Source organism: Scaptodrosophila lebanonensis, unplaced genomic scaffold (genome assembly GCF_003285725.1).
Source record: "Scaptodrosophila lebanonensis strain 11010-0011.00,11010-0021.00 unplaced genomic scaffold, SlebRS2 tig00001415-arrow-pilon, whole genome shotgun sequence".
NCBI classification, from domain to species: domain Eukaryota; kingdom Metazoa; phylum Arthropoda; class Insecta; order Diptera; family Drosophilidae; genus Scaptodrosophila; species Scaptodrosophila lebanonensis.
Genome location: NW_022060742.1, coordinates 6,645,567 through 6,658,969, shown reverse-complemented (window position 1 = coordinate 6,658,969; position 13,403 = coordinate 6,645,567). Strand labels below are relative to the sequence as shown.

General features: G+C 35.7%; 1 protein-coding gene across 5 annotated transcripts in view; it reads right to left on the bottom strand.

Annotated features, from left to right (window-relative positions):
- LOC115632971 (phosphatase and actin regulator 2) overlaps positions 1-13,403 on the bottom strand; it is a 188,274-nt gene that overhangs the window by 76,723 nt on the left and 98,148 nt on the right. The window lies entirely within an intron of this gene.

Below are 13,403 nucleotides of genomic sequence, written 5' to 3'. Positions count from 1 at the left end.
ACACGCATCTGAACAGCCTAAAACATTTTGCAAATGCAGCCTGAAGCTTATGCTTGAGCTTTATAGAAATAATGTCGCTTTATTTGGAAGACTTCAATTAAAAGGAAAATGCAAGGATTACGTATTTATCTTCCAAGTCTTCCGAATGAAATGAAATCTAATTTCTTGAATGGCTTCACCGAATTAAATGCCTTAATTCAATTGCCTGGCAACTATAGAATAATTATTTATGCAAATTTGTTATAATCTCCGTTCTGGCATTGCATAGACACTTGCGTTGTGTATCAATTAGGCACAGTGGCTGCACAAATAAAAGCTAAACACTTGCAACTAATGCCCCAATTCGTCAATGGTGCTTCATGAAGATAAAGATTATTTCCACTGAACTAACAAGTGCGCCGCCTGACACGGCCAGACACCAACCGGAGCGCTATTGAAAGGCGTTACGGCAATTTAAAATTCGTTTTCAGTCAACTACAGCCAATGCTGCGGTTCCCCAATGGCATTCAATGATAACAAAAGAAATGGAAACTGCCCACACAGATATGCGGCGAGTGGGCGGCCGAAAGAGAAAAAGGGGAAAAGGGGAAAGGGGGAGGTAGATGACAGATACTCGTACACAATGTGTACGAAATACCGGAAGCTGCTTGGCATAGCAAACGCTTCAAATATAGCATCAATTTCGTATAATTAAAGCACAACATCAACAGGCATCAAGTATACGCCACCGAGACACCATAAAAGCGAAATTTTTGCTACTCGTAGATATTGTTGTTGATATTGTTGCTGTAAATTTTAATTGATGGCAAACGGCACCCACAAACAAATGCACATATGTGAGCAAAAGCAATAACAACAGCAACAACAACAAATAAGAGTAATGTCCAAAAAATATGTTTTAAAAGCGATGACGACAGGCGTTGAGCGCCAACTGCTGGAGGTCAGTAGCACAAGGCAGTTGTATGGTTTGTTGTTGTTATGGTTATTACTGTTGCCGTTGTTGTTCTTATTTTTGTTATTGCTATTGTTGTTGTCGTTGTCGACATCCAGCTACAGACATTGACATTGCCATTTGTTGACTTTTATGGCGTCTTAAAATGAATCTCGAACAAGCGAGCAAGTGATATATTCAAGCGTGTGGGATGCTGTCATTTAATTGAGCAACGAAATATGATGAAGAAAGTTCAGCTTCCTCTCACATCGAATATTTAGTTCCCTTCAATGCCAAGCTATAATGCTGACAGCTACTTCTTTCAAAGACAAATTTTAATAAACTTTGAAATTGTTAATATAATTATTAATTAAATCAAGACTCATTAAGCATTCAACTAACTAACAGAGAAGAGAGAGAAACAAGAATTATCGCTCTGAATATTGTGAAATTCGGCAACCATTCGAAAGGCCGCTTAATATTAAACTGATCTGAATGGCATGGTTCTAAAAAATATTGGGCTTAAAATTCATAACGTGGGAATCTTAAGATCGATCACATATAGAATTATATTATAGAAATTGAAACATGTAGTTTTTTATTTCATTTATCCAGATTTAATTTCAATGAAACACAATTCCAGATTCTCTAAATGCTTAAAAGAAGAAACCAAAAAAAAGGAGGAGGAAGTTAAAAAGTCTGTCGATTGGAGGGCAGATATGTAAACCTATTCAATCCGTTCCCGGATCCCCATTATACGTCCATATTTGCGTCTGAATTAATAACAATTTTTAAATTTGTGAAAACTGCAATTTCATAACGCAATCACTAACCCTTCTAATCTTTCGTACTTCGTCCCATAAGGCCAACAGATACTGTCATTGCACTTTCCCCGTGTAATATTAGTTTAGTATTTCCTGCCATTACAATATAAATGGTAAAGAAAAACCCCAGAATTGACAGAAATTCTCAAAATATTTACCAGACATCATTAGATCCATGAAATCTAATTTTCAGCATACATCTTTAATCCCCAAATACACACCGCACAACCATTTATAAATATGAAATTGCGACTAATTCTTGATCTTTTAAAAATCATTTTAGAATTTGTATTTTGAGCCAAGGAGGTATTTATTTTTCATGCTGTTTTTTCATAAACAAATAAAGAATTTGAACTATTTCCTATTCCCCTAATTAATTGGGCTGCCTCATTCAATTCATTGGGGGGATAAATTCCCTTTGATTTTTAAGTATTATCTCGGAAGCCATTGTGAAGACAAAAAAGAAGAAATGTAGCTTCTGAAAATAAGAGTCAGACAGGCAAAGATTTCTTTCAATTTTGCAAACAAGTTAGTCTGAAGTTTTTGTCTAATCTACTAGTATTATTTATTTCATTAATTTTTAGGTACTTTCGAGCATCAAAAAAAGGACATTCTAAAAAATTCAACGTCATCTACTGCAACAAACAGACTGTTTCGAATTCTTCTTATATGCTTCACAAAGAAGAGTACAAAGAAGAGTATACCCCTTAGGGATAGAGTATGAGGAAAAACATTGAAGCTACTGCACTGATGTGGAATTTAATGTTTTCGGCACATTCTTTGGGCATTTTGTCTAGATCTCTGTATTTTGTATACATACAAGTAGGCAATAAATTGAAAGTCGAGCTGCGCCATGAATTTCTAATTAATGTGCGAAAGAGAGTTGGAGGTGGTGGGAGGTGGAGTCCAGTCCTAATTTAAGAGGCCTGAGTAATATTTGTTAAATAAATTAGCCCACTGAGTCATTTGCATGTGTCGCCTTCTGGTGCTTAGCAATGTGTTTAATGGTGCAACGGAAACGGACAAAACAGCAAACGGATGTCCACGCCAGAACCCAAAATGGTAGACAGAAACAACAGCAACAACAAGGACAATGGCCAGAGCAAGGGAACGCTGAACTGTGTGTTGACCATTGATAATGAGCCATAGACATGCAAAGTTGTAGCAGACGAACATGAATCGGGGGAGTGGCGTCCGACCCGTAGACCTCGCTAGTTTAGTGTAAATTGCTTACTAACGTCTGTTCCCTCCTCAACCCATTGTGGGCCCGTCTAGTCGGCACTAACATCCATATATCGCTTCATTTTGTGCATGTCTGTCTGTCGTCTGAGCGTTATTAGCTTAAAGCCGATTTGGCTATTGACTTTGCGTCGAACACGCCCAAGGGGAAGGGATTAGCTGGCGAAATTTTAATTAGCAAATGAATTTTTCATGGCACACACAACCGAATGTGGGGTAGAAGTATTGAAGCGCCATTACAGATGTGCTGGGTACTGCGAACTAGTTCAAGCAACTTATTCAGGACGTGAACTATATGGCCTTAGAATGTGCGCTAAATAGTTCATTAAGTTAAGTAGCTTAGCAGGTTAGAAGGTATTTCTGCAGTCGTAAGGCTTAAAATATGATCAGCTAATGTGAACTAGTTCAAGCAACTGATTCAGAATATGTACTATATGGTTGAAGAATATGCAATAAATAGTTCATTAAGTTAATTAGCTTAGGGGCTTAGAAGGTCTTTCTGCAGACGTAAAGCTTAAAATATGATCAGCTAATATGAACTAGTTCAAGCAACTTATTCGGCATGTGAACTTTATGGTTTAAGAATGTGCAATAAATAGTTCATTTAGTTAAGTAGCTTAGCAGCATATCAGGTATTTCTGCAGTAGTAAGGCTTAAAATATGATCAGCTAATTTGAACTAGTTCAAGCAACTTATTCGGCATGTGAACTTTATGGTTTAAGAATGTGCAATAAATAGTTCATTTAGTTAAGTAGCTTAGCGGCTTAGAAGGCGTTTCTGCAGTCGTAAAGCTAAAAATATGAGCAGCTTATATGAACTAGTACAAGCAACTGACTCAGATTACCAACTAAATACATGGTTTGAAAATATGCAAAGTTCATTAAATTGAACACTTTAGCAGGTGAATGTGATGAGCTAATATGAACTAGTTCATTTACTATACTATTCAACAAAGTTAATTACAAATTAAACCAATTTAATAATCGTGTACACCTTTTTTTCGTGTGTTCTGGAACTAGTTGGTAGTTATCCGTTCGGTATTCGTAATTTGGTAAAATTTTTTTAGTAAATTTCTGGATAGCACATATTTCATTGTCGCAGAAGATTTTGCTATTTTGAAATATTTTCCATCATTTAGCGCCATAAACCTACATAACAATTGTTTAGAAATACAATTCAAAGAACTTAAAATAATAACATACTAAGAACTAGTTCCCAATACATGACATTCTATCATGAAATTCTAATCTAGAGCACAACCGACCACTCGGTAAGAAATTTATGTTACATACTTAAATAAAGTACTCGTAGATCATTACTTGCGCAATAATAAGTGTACTTGACGACTAAATACTTGTACTCTTCACTAATACTACACGTTGCCAAGCCCTATAGGGGGGAAACGTGTCTTTCAGATCATTCAATTTTTAAACTTGGTTAATGAGTTTGCTTTAATTTGCGGAACTAGTTCTGCGATTCGAAGCGACCGCACAACTCTGACATACGTGGAGAAGATATGAATTTATGTTCATTGTGCGCTGTTCGAAAATCGATTGGAGGAGCGCAATAGCAAGACATTAGCACAGTAATCTGAATTAAAGCAGCCGCTGGGCGTAAACAATTGAAAAGCTTATGTATCTGAACAATACGATGTGATAAATGGCAGAACATCAAAATACTTGAGGAAATGTTCTCAGCCCTCATCCTAGATGCAACAATATTATATGTATTACTTTCTCTCTTTCTTTGCTCAGCTTGAACTTTTCAAAAGCCAGCCACAAGGAGGGTATATATTCGAACTTTCTAACTCTGGACTGCCACCAACATTTAATCAATGGCTCCCACTTGGATAATTTACAGTTATTTACTGTTGCTGCTGTGATTATTGTTGCCGCTCTAGCCATGGTGGTGTTGATTACTTTGCTGTTCCACTCACCATCCGAGCCCCCTCCCGCCCTACATATCAAGAGTTGGAAAAATTAAAAATTAAAGAAAAAAATCTATCTTCCAGCCATGATAACAAAATTATTAAACTGTCATGAGACATGGCCAAAGATTACGTTGCTGTGCACGCCTTAAAGTGGCATATGGGTGGAGATATGGGGGCGTGGGGGCATGGGGGAGGGGGTGCTAATTGTGTTTCTAACGGAAAGCAGTAGCTCTTGGTGTAACAGCTCCAACTACTTGAACGCTTGGACTAATTGCATTATCAGTGTGGGCGCGTCTGCCAACGATGACTCAATTAAGCCTTATATAGTAAATAGACCGCATTGCTTATCTAGAAACTGGAATTGTGCGAAAAACACTATATACACACACATTTATTTACATATACTTGTATATGTATGTACCTAAGACACTGCTGGCGACGCCGAGATTTAATTAGGTGCCGGGGCATTGGAAGCAAAAGTTGGCGGTGGGGAAAAAATGAATATTATTAGATTAGAATGCGGCAATGTGCCATAATCAAGGCCCCAAAAATAGTTCACAGAAATAATATAGATGCGATAAATTTCACTTAAGATATTGAATTCAAGGGGAATCGGAGTGATTATTGTGTCATAATTTATTAGCTATCGTTTGTCATACAGCCGTATATTACTTTATTTGCTCAAGTAGCGGTCTGAGTCAGAGAGGCAGCAAACAATTTGCACACAATGAGAATTTATGAATTCACTGTTGAATTCTCATTCGAAATCGCTTTAGAAATATATTTAGTTAAGGTAATGGCAATGTCTGTCCGTTCGCATGAACGCTAAATTATTTAAAAGCAGGTATTAAGCATATTCCACATTTTAACTCAATTTGAAGGCTTTATACGGAAACTATAACAATTGTAATCCAAACCCATATTATACATGTTTTAGAAACCGATTGTCCTTAACCAACAACTTAATTGGAATTGAAAACCCTATTCTTGAAACAATCTGCCACAAATTTCATTTATTTATACTATGCATATAGGTTTAATATTAGTTTTAAAAAAAATTACTAAACGTATACAAACTATTTGTTAGTTTGAAAGTTTTTGCATAAAAGTTTTTACAAAAAACACCCACATTTTTTAGAATTTATTATAAAAAGTGAATTAAATTTAAGACTAATTTGGTTTTAGTTTTTAGAGCGAAAACTTTTGTCAGGATTGTGACTTAAAACACCTTGTGGAGTAAAGTTAACCCACAACAAAGGGAGTAAATATTAAAATTAAATTGCCTGATTTTTTGTTAAAAAGGAAACTAATTTAAATGGTTTAAGTGAAAGAGAGTTTATTTATTTTGAAATTCAGGCCGCATATTCTTAACTTGTCTCCAATCGTACTTAGAAATTTAACTTCGAAATCTATTGAATCAAAACCAATCGATTGAAGAGGCACACAAAACTAGCTCCTGGAAAAAAGATTTTTAAATGAATCCCAAAATAATATCATTTTTAATTTAAATTTAATTTTTAGAGAGACAGGCTCTCTGTTCATGACAATTTCATTGCGTTTTTTCATTACTTTAAACTATAATCCCCAAGTCCCTTTCCTGTATAACAGTGTTATAAATACGGCACTTTAAATTGATCCTTAGAGACCAATTGTTTGGTAATTTTACGTTTGACAGCCGTTATTCAGGCCAAAGGCAGCTCTACGAAGTATTTGGAGATACAACTGTACGAATAAGTTCCCTTTTTGTGTGTTGAGCTTTCTCTTCTGCCAAATGTAAATATATACTTTATAGATATATGATTTCTTCATTTTTATTAAACAGTTTGTGTTTACAATATTGTGTTTGATAGATTAAAAGGCATTCTAATTAAGTAATGTATATGGATCTCAAAGAAATGAATTGATTGATTCAGTTACAAATAAAATCAATTCGCGATAACAAAATAAATGAATGAATTAAAAAAAAAAAGCGTCTTGGGTACAGATGTTAATTCCCTTTTAAACATTTAATATCAAATCAATTAAAACGGGCTTAAAATATTCCAATATCCGAAATCGCACTAAGTCGAAGTTTAATTCTGTGCTTAAGAGACGGCGTCCAGACTATTTGCATGTCTACGACCTTCAAAAATACTATAATGGCGCACTTTTGTTTGATCTTTACTAAGCATTTGACCTGCTCCTTAATTCGTTTTTAAAAACAGAACGTCAACATAATAAAGTAATTTAAAAAGGATTTTCTCCACCCACACCAAGACAGTCCATGAGCGAGCATATAATCCGATAATCGGTCTTCATCTGCTTTCATAGCAGAGAAGCAAAATCCCCTGTGCCTCATAGCTATAGGTATGGTAGCCGTGCTCCTTACAGTACCATGAAAGCATTGTAAATGTGCGCCAAAGTGCATGAGAAAAGCATAAAATAAAGGGTAAGGGTATATCGGCCACTTTGTTTGATCCTCCTATTAGTCCTACAGCACGAAACAGGATTCCTAAGTCTGGCTACGCTCGCAAACTCTGATTTCTTAAAAGCTTTTTAAGTGTATGAACAGTGTGTTATCCCTTTCAGTTGACTGTCCCTGACCTTTCCTTTCCTTTGCAAATTGTGTGTTGCATGACTTTAGATTTAAATGCAGCTCTTAGAAGTTTTCGTGAACAATGTCATGTGGCCACACCTTCTGGCTTGACGTTTGACATTTCATTAAAAAAAAAAAAACCAACAAATATAGTGAAGAAACTGCACTCAAAGAACTTGTTCACAACTCACTTAAAAACTTAAATGTAATTCACGTTTACAGCCCGCTGAGTGCATTACGAGCATTACGTTCCCCAGAGCTTAACACTTCAGTCGGCAAATTAAAGGCACAGCGGTTGGGCAAGCACTTTGTTATACTCTTATACCCACGAGCATTGCCGTGTGCCTGACCTAGCGTAATAACCAGGGCCCAAAGCAGCACCAACAACATTTCATTTAGCTGGCTTTGTGTGATATCATATCAGGCAGAAAATGCAAGAAAATGCAGCTACATCAGCAGCAGAAGTTGTTTGTTGTTTTACTGATGAGTCAGCTGTAAAAAGTTGATGATAAATAATGTCAGCAAAATACAATATAAACTCAGTTCCAACTAGACGCACAAGCGAAATAACGAAGAGGAGATAGGACAAGGGCTGCAGCATGCAATTTAAAAATGCATTTTGAATGCATATTCCGAGAAAAAGATATGATTTCATTTTTGCATAAAAATGCACTCAGCCCAGACGCAGCATGCGCTTACAGTTATACATATATACTACACACACACACATATACATATATAGACTGTGTATGTATGTATGTGTTTGTAGACAGTTGCAGTGTGCAGTGAGTGGTCGAAACAATGACGCCACAGTGAAGCGTACAGGAAAAGGTGGACGACCTCAGGATGCAGCAGCCACTGAGCTGAACGAGCTGTGCTGAGAGCAACAAAAATTTCACGCACACACACATATATAGCTTTAACAATGAATTTAACGAACAGCAATTAACCAGCTTCACTCAATTTTCATATTTATTTTGCTATTAAAGCTTAAAGCACATTTATATTTTGATTATTGTTTTTATTCTTCTTTTTTTTCAAAAACCGTTTGGCAGCAACGCGCAACAAAAACTGGATTGCTACAAAAAATTAGCCACAGTCTGCTGATTTTTTGGGCAAAACGCATAAAAAACAAATACAAACAGAGAAAGAGAGAGAGAGATAAAGTGAGAGAGAGCGTGGCACAGCGAGCCTGTTGAGAGAAGGAAAGAGACTAAATGACAAAACCAAAAAGCAAAGCACACTTCAAATTAACAACACCGACGAACAGGATGCCGATGACGAAAAAGGACATGGAACACAAGCAAGGCAAGGAGTGGAGAGCGCGTCTAATGAATGAGCATGGGAGAGCGATGTAGAGGGAGAGCGCTCAATGGTAGGCAACACTTTTTTTTATTACTCACTCCCGACAACCACACACACACACTCACACACACACATGTCGTATGCGTAATATGAGCGCTCAACGAAAGGAAATGTTAAAGTGAAATGGTGGAAAATTAAAGTTCTCGTGCAATGCCGACAGCGTCAAATGCACAAAAGCCAAAACGCACGAAGGAATCAAAAATGTTCTTAAAAAAATGGGAAAAGTAAAGAAGAAGAGAGAAAGCGAAAATAAAATAACACACCAGAGTGGTCGAGTCAAGTCAGCAAACCAACCAACGCACAACAGTCGGAAAATGCCCAACAACCCCAGCACATGAAGAAAAACAGCAATAACAAACGCCCCAACGACTTCCTGACGTGCAGCGCGCAAAGCGCAATTTATGGCGTGGCAATGCGTAAAGCATTGCACAGTGGGCCCATGGTCAGAGCCCACTGTACAATTTTGCATGGGAGAGCAATTGATTTGAAATTTCATCTATTTGTTTATTTGAAAGAGTATTTAATTTATCGCTTAAATTTTTAAATAAGATTTCTGATACATATACTCGTACCTATAAAAACGATTCATTTGAAGAAATCGAATATCAGTTTAAAGAAAATTAAACGCCAAGCGCGTATTCAGCGACGTCCAATCATTAGTCAATTGATATTTGTATTATTTTTGTTAAAGTGTTTTTTTAAAGTGAAAAGAGATAAGTGCTTTCGTTGCCAAAAATATTCCTTCTTTGCATCCTAGGGAAAGTCGAATGAGAAGACCAGTCTATAGAAAATATATGTAGTAATAGGCACAAAGCAGGGAAACTTTTAATTTCTAGTGCACTTTACATAACGAATGAATAGCCTAACTAAACTAAACTAGGCTCAATATTACTAATAATTATAAGGAGGATTGCAAGCTACCCTAACACTACAATAGATGAATATAAATCTTTATAAAGCCAGCAATAGGAAAACGCCAGTGAAGTTGTTTAGACAAACTTTTTCTAAGTAAAGAATACACAAGGAATAAGAAGCACTAAGAAAGGAACGCAATAATATCTATATAACAATAGTAATTAAAGAAATGAAATCATTTCAGAATTTGAATTCAACAAATGCAATGTTTACTTTCACGTTTAATTTTAAGCTTCTTAAGCTTAGCTTAAGGGCTTCAGCTGTTTAAGAACTAAAAATAAGTGTGTGTACAGTTCATGGAACCTATATACAAGTAGATCATTAGGGGGGTGCACAGACAGACAGTCAGTTGAAGTTGCCTACAACGAAGTCCTCTTCCCTCAGATCAGCAAGTTGGCATTTGAACGATGAGGACGGGTATTAAAATTATCCGGATGTTAATGTCGAATGAAGGCATAAGTAAGATGATGTCGGAGCTGCTCAAGGAACTCAATCCGACATCGTAGTGGACTAAATCGAATTGATAAAATATAATGCTTGACAAGATGTAAATGGGAAGTATGTAAAAACTACACAGAGTATTCGAGTTTAGAGAGCAATTGGGAGTTAAAAGTTTGTGCACTTGTTGCCAACTTAAGCGCCAACTAATTAAGTGAACACTCGAATTGGCTTTGGGCGCCAAGTATAAAGACATGTATGAACATTTCGAAAAGGATATAAAAAGAAAGCGCGCAATAAATAAAGTAACTTAAAAATGTAGTCTTGCGGTCACATCCTTGACAACCATTTTGGCAAGCTGCCAAGCAGTGTGTTCCTTGGTGAAGTAGTTTTTGCAATTCTGTTGCGAGTTGGAACTTAAAAAGCAACATTTTTTTTCGTGCGTTAATGAGAGAAGATTTTTAAATCGGCTTTAGAACCTGAACCCCAATACCGAATGTAAAAAAATAACAACAAAGTAAAATATAAAAAAAATTTAAAAAAAATAAAATAAATAAATAAAAATAAAATAAATAAATAAAAATAAAATAAATAAATAAAAATAAAAAAATATATAAAAAATATATAACAAAATATATAAAAAAAATATATAAAAAAATATATAAAAAAAATATAAAAAAATATATAAAAAAAATATATAAAAAAATATACAAAACAAGATAGAATGTTACAGTCGAGCAAGCCCGACAGTAAAATAGCCTGCACTCTCCCAAAAAAAAAAAAAAAAAAAAAAAAAAAAAAAATTAAAAAAAATTTAAAAAAATTAAATTAATAAAAATGAATTAATTAATTAAATTAAATTAGAATACATGTTTATATTCAGTTTTATGAGCAGCGATTTTATTTATGGCTATAACTTTCTTCAGAATTGACCTATCATGATGAAACTTGGCACACGGACACAAGCATAACTACACAAAAGCATAACTACCAAATTGATTTCAAAATTCCAAGAATTACGAAAGTTATAAGAAAAAACACGAATTGCGGGGGAGTGGGGGGTGTATCAAAATAAAACAAGTAAAAAAGCTAAAGTCGGGTGTCCCGACTTTGAAATACTCTGTACATATGTTTACAATAATTATAAAAAATAAAAAAAAAAATAAATAAAAAAAAAAATTGGATCGATTTTACCTCTCTCGGTATTCGAACTCACGTAAAGGGTGTATAATTGCACATTTACATAGCAATTGCGTCTGTGTGAGTGTATGTATGCCTATGCGCATCAATTCGTGTCTGTGTAAGCATTTTCGCAGTCAACCAAACAGCAACATCAACAACAGCCGCGGGCAGCGCTTGAGCAGCGCTGCAGCAGCGCTGCAGCAGCAAATATATTTATGGCTATAACTTCTTGGTAAATCGGTCTATCATAGTGAAACTTGGCATACGGACACATAATTACTAACTGGGGGTATTTGCAAAATTTTAGTTCGAAATTCCAAGAATTACGGGAGTTAGAGAAAATCGCATTTGCGGGGGAGAGGGGGGAGGGAGGGAAATTCCAAAATATACATTTTCTGCGTATTCACACAAGGCATCTTGGACTAAAATTTGGTGTGCCTAGGTCTTATAGTCTCCGAGATATAGGCGATTATACGAATGGAAAATCGGGAAAACCCCCATAGGGGGGAAGTGGGGGGGAAAATCAAAAAAATAAAACAAACTCGTATAGAATATACACATAACGCATCTTCGTGCAAAATTTGGTGTCTCTATCTCTTATAGTCTCTGAGATCCAGGTGTTCATACGGACGGACAGACGGACAGACAGACAGACAGGGCTAGATCGACTCGTCTTGTCACGCTGATCAATAATATATATACTTTGTGGGGTCTGCCACGCCTCCTTCTGCCTGTTACATTTTTCAGCTCCCGCAAACCTAATATACTCTTGTACATTTCATGTACAGAGTATAAAAACAAACTTGACCTGCCTAGGGCTTAGGGGAACCTGGATGCCAAGTTTGGTAATTCTAGCTCTTGTACCTTCTGAGATCCTTGCGCTCACAGACGGACGGACGGACGGACATGGCTATATCGACTCGGCCTGTCACCCTGATCAAGAATATATATACTTTGTGGGGTCTGCCACGCCTCCTTCTGTGTGTTACATACATGCGCACAAAACTAGTATAGCCTTTCACCCTTTGGGTACAGGCTATAAAAATATATAAAAAACAAGAAAGGAATGCTAAAGTCGAGCAGGCTCAACTCTTAAATACCCTGTACCACCCCACAAAAAAGTAATTAAATTAATTAACTAAATTAATTTAATTAATTAACTAAATATTAACTAATTAAATATAAAATATTCCATGCATGCATACATACATTTACAATTACATCAGAATCGTGTCTATGCGTGTTTGTGTACTTGTACATATGTATGTATGTGTGCATTGAGCCTGGTTATATGGCTATAACTTTCTTTCCGATCATTCTATCATAATGAGACTTGGTATACGGTTATATAATTACTAACCTAATGTGACTACCAAATTTTAGTTCAAAATTCCAAGAATTACGGGAGTTATAGAAAATCGTTAATAGGGGGGGAGTGGGGGGGTGGATCAGAAAAAATGAACAAACTCGTACTTTCTCGGTCTCAGGAGAATCTGTATACCAAGTTTGGTTATTCTAGCTCTTATACTTTCGGAGATCCTTGCGTTCATACAGACAGACAGACGGACAGACAGACGGACAGACGGACATGGCTATATCGACTCGGCTTGTCATGCTGATCAAGAATATATATACTTTGTGGGGTCTACCAAGCCTCCTTCTGTGTGTTCCATGTGCACTCGCACTAAACTAATATACCCTTGTACCCTTTGGGTACAGGGTATAAAAATACTAAAAAATATATATAAAAATATATATACAAATATATATACAAATATATAAATAAATAAATAAAAATAAATAAAATTAAAAAAAAACTAAACTAAAGAAATAAAAGAAAATCTAAAAAAAAAACTACAAAAACGTATCTCTCTAGCTTTACTATATATGAAGAAACCCCTGAGATGTTTTTCTTCATGAGCATTATTCAACACTTATCTGAGAGAAAATTCCTTCGGTACTAATTGAGGAAATAGAGCAATTGCTTGGGAAAACATAAAATAG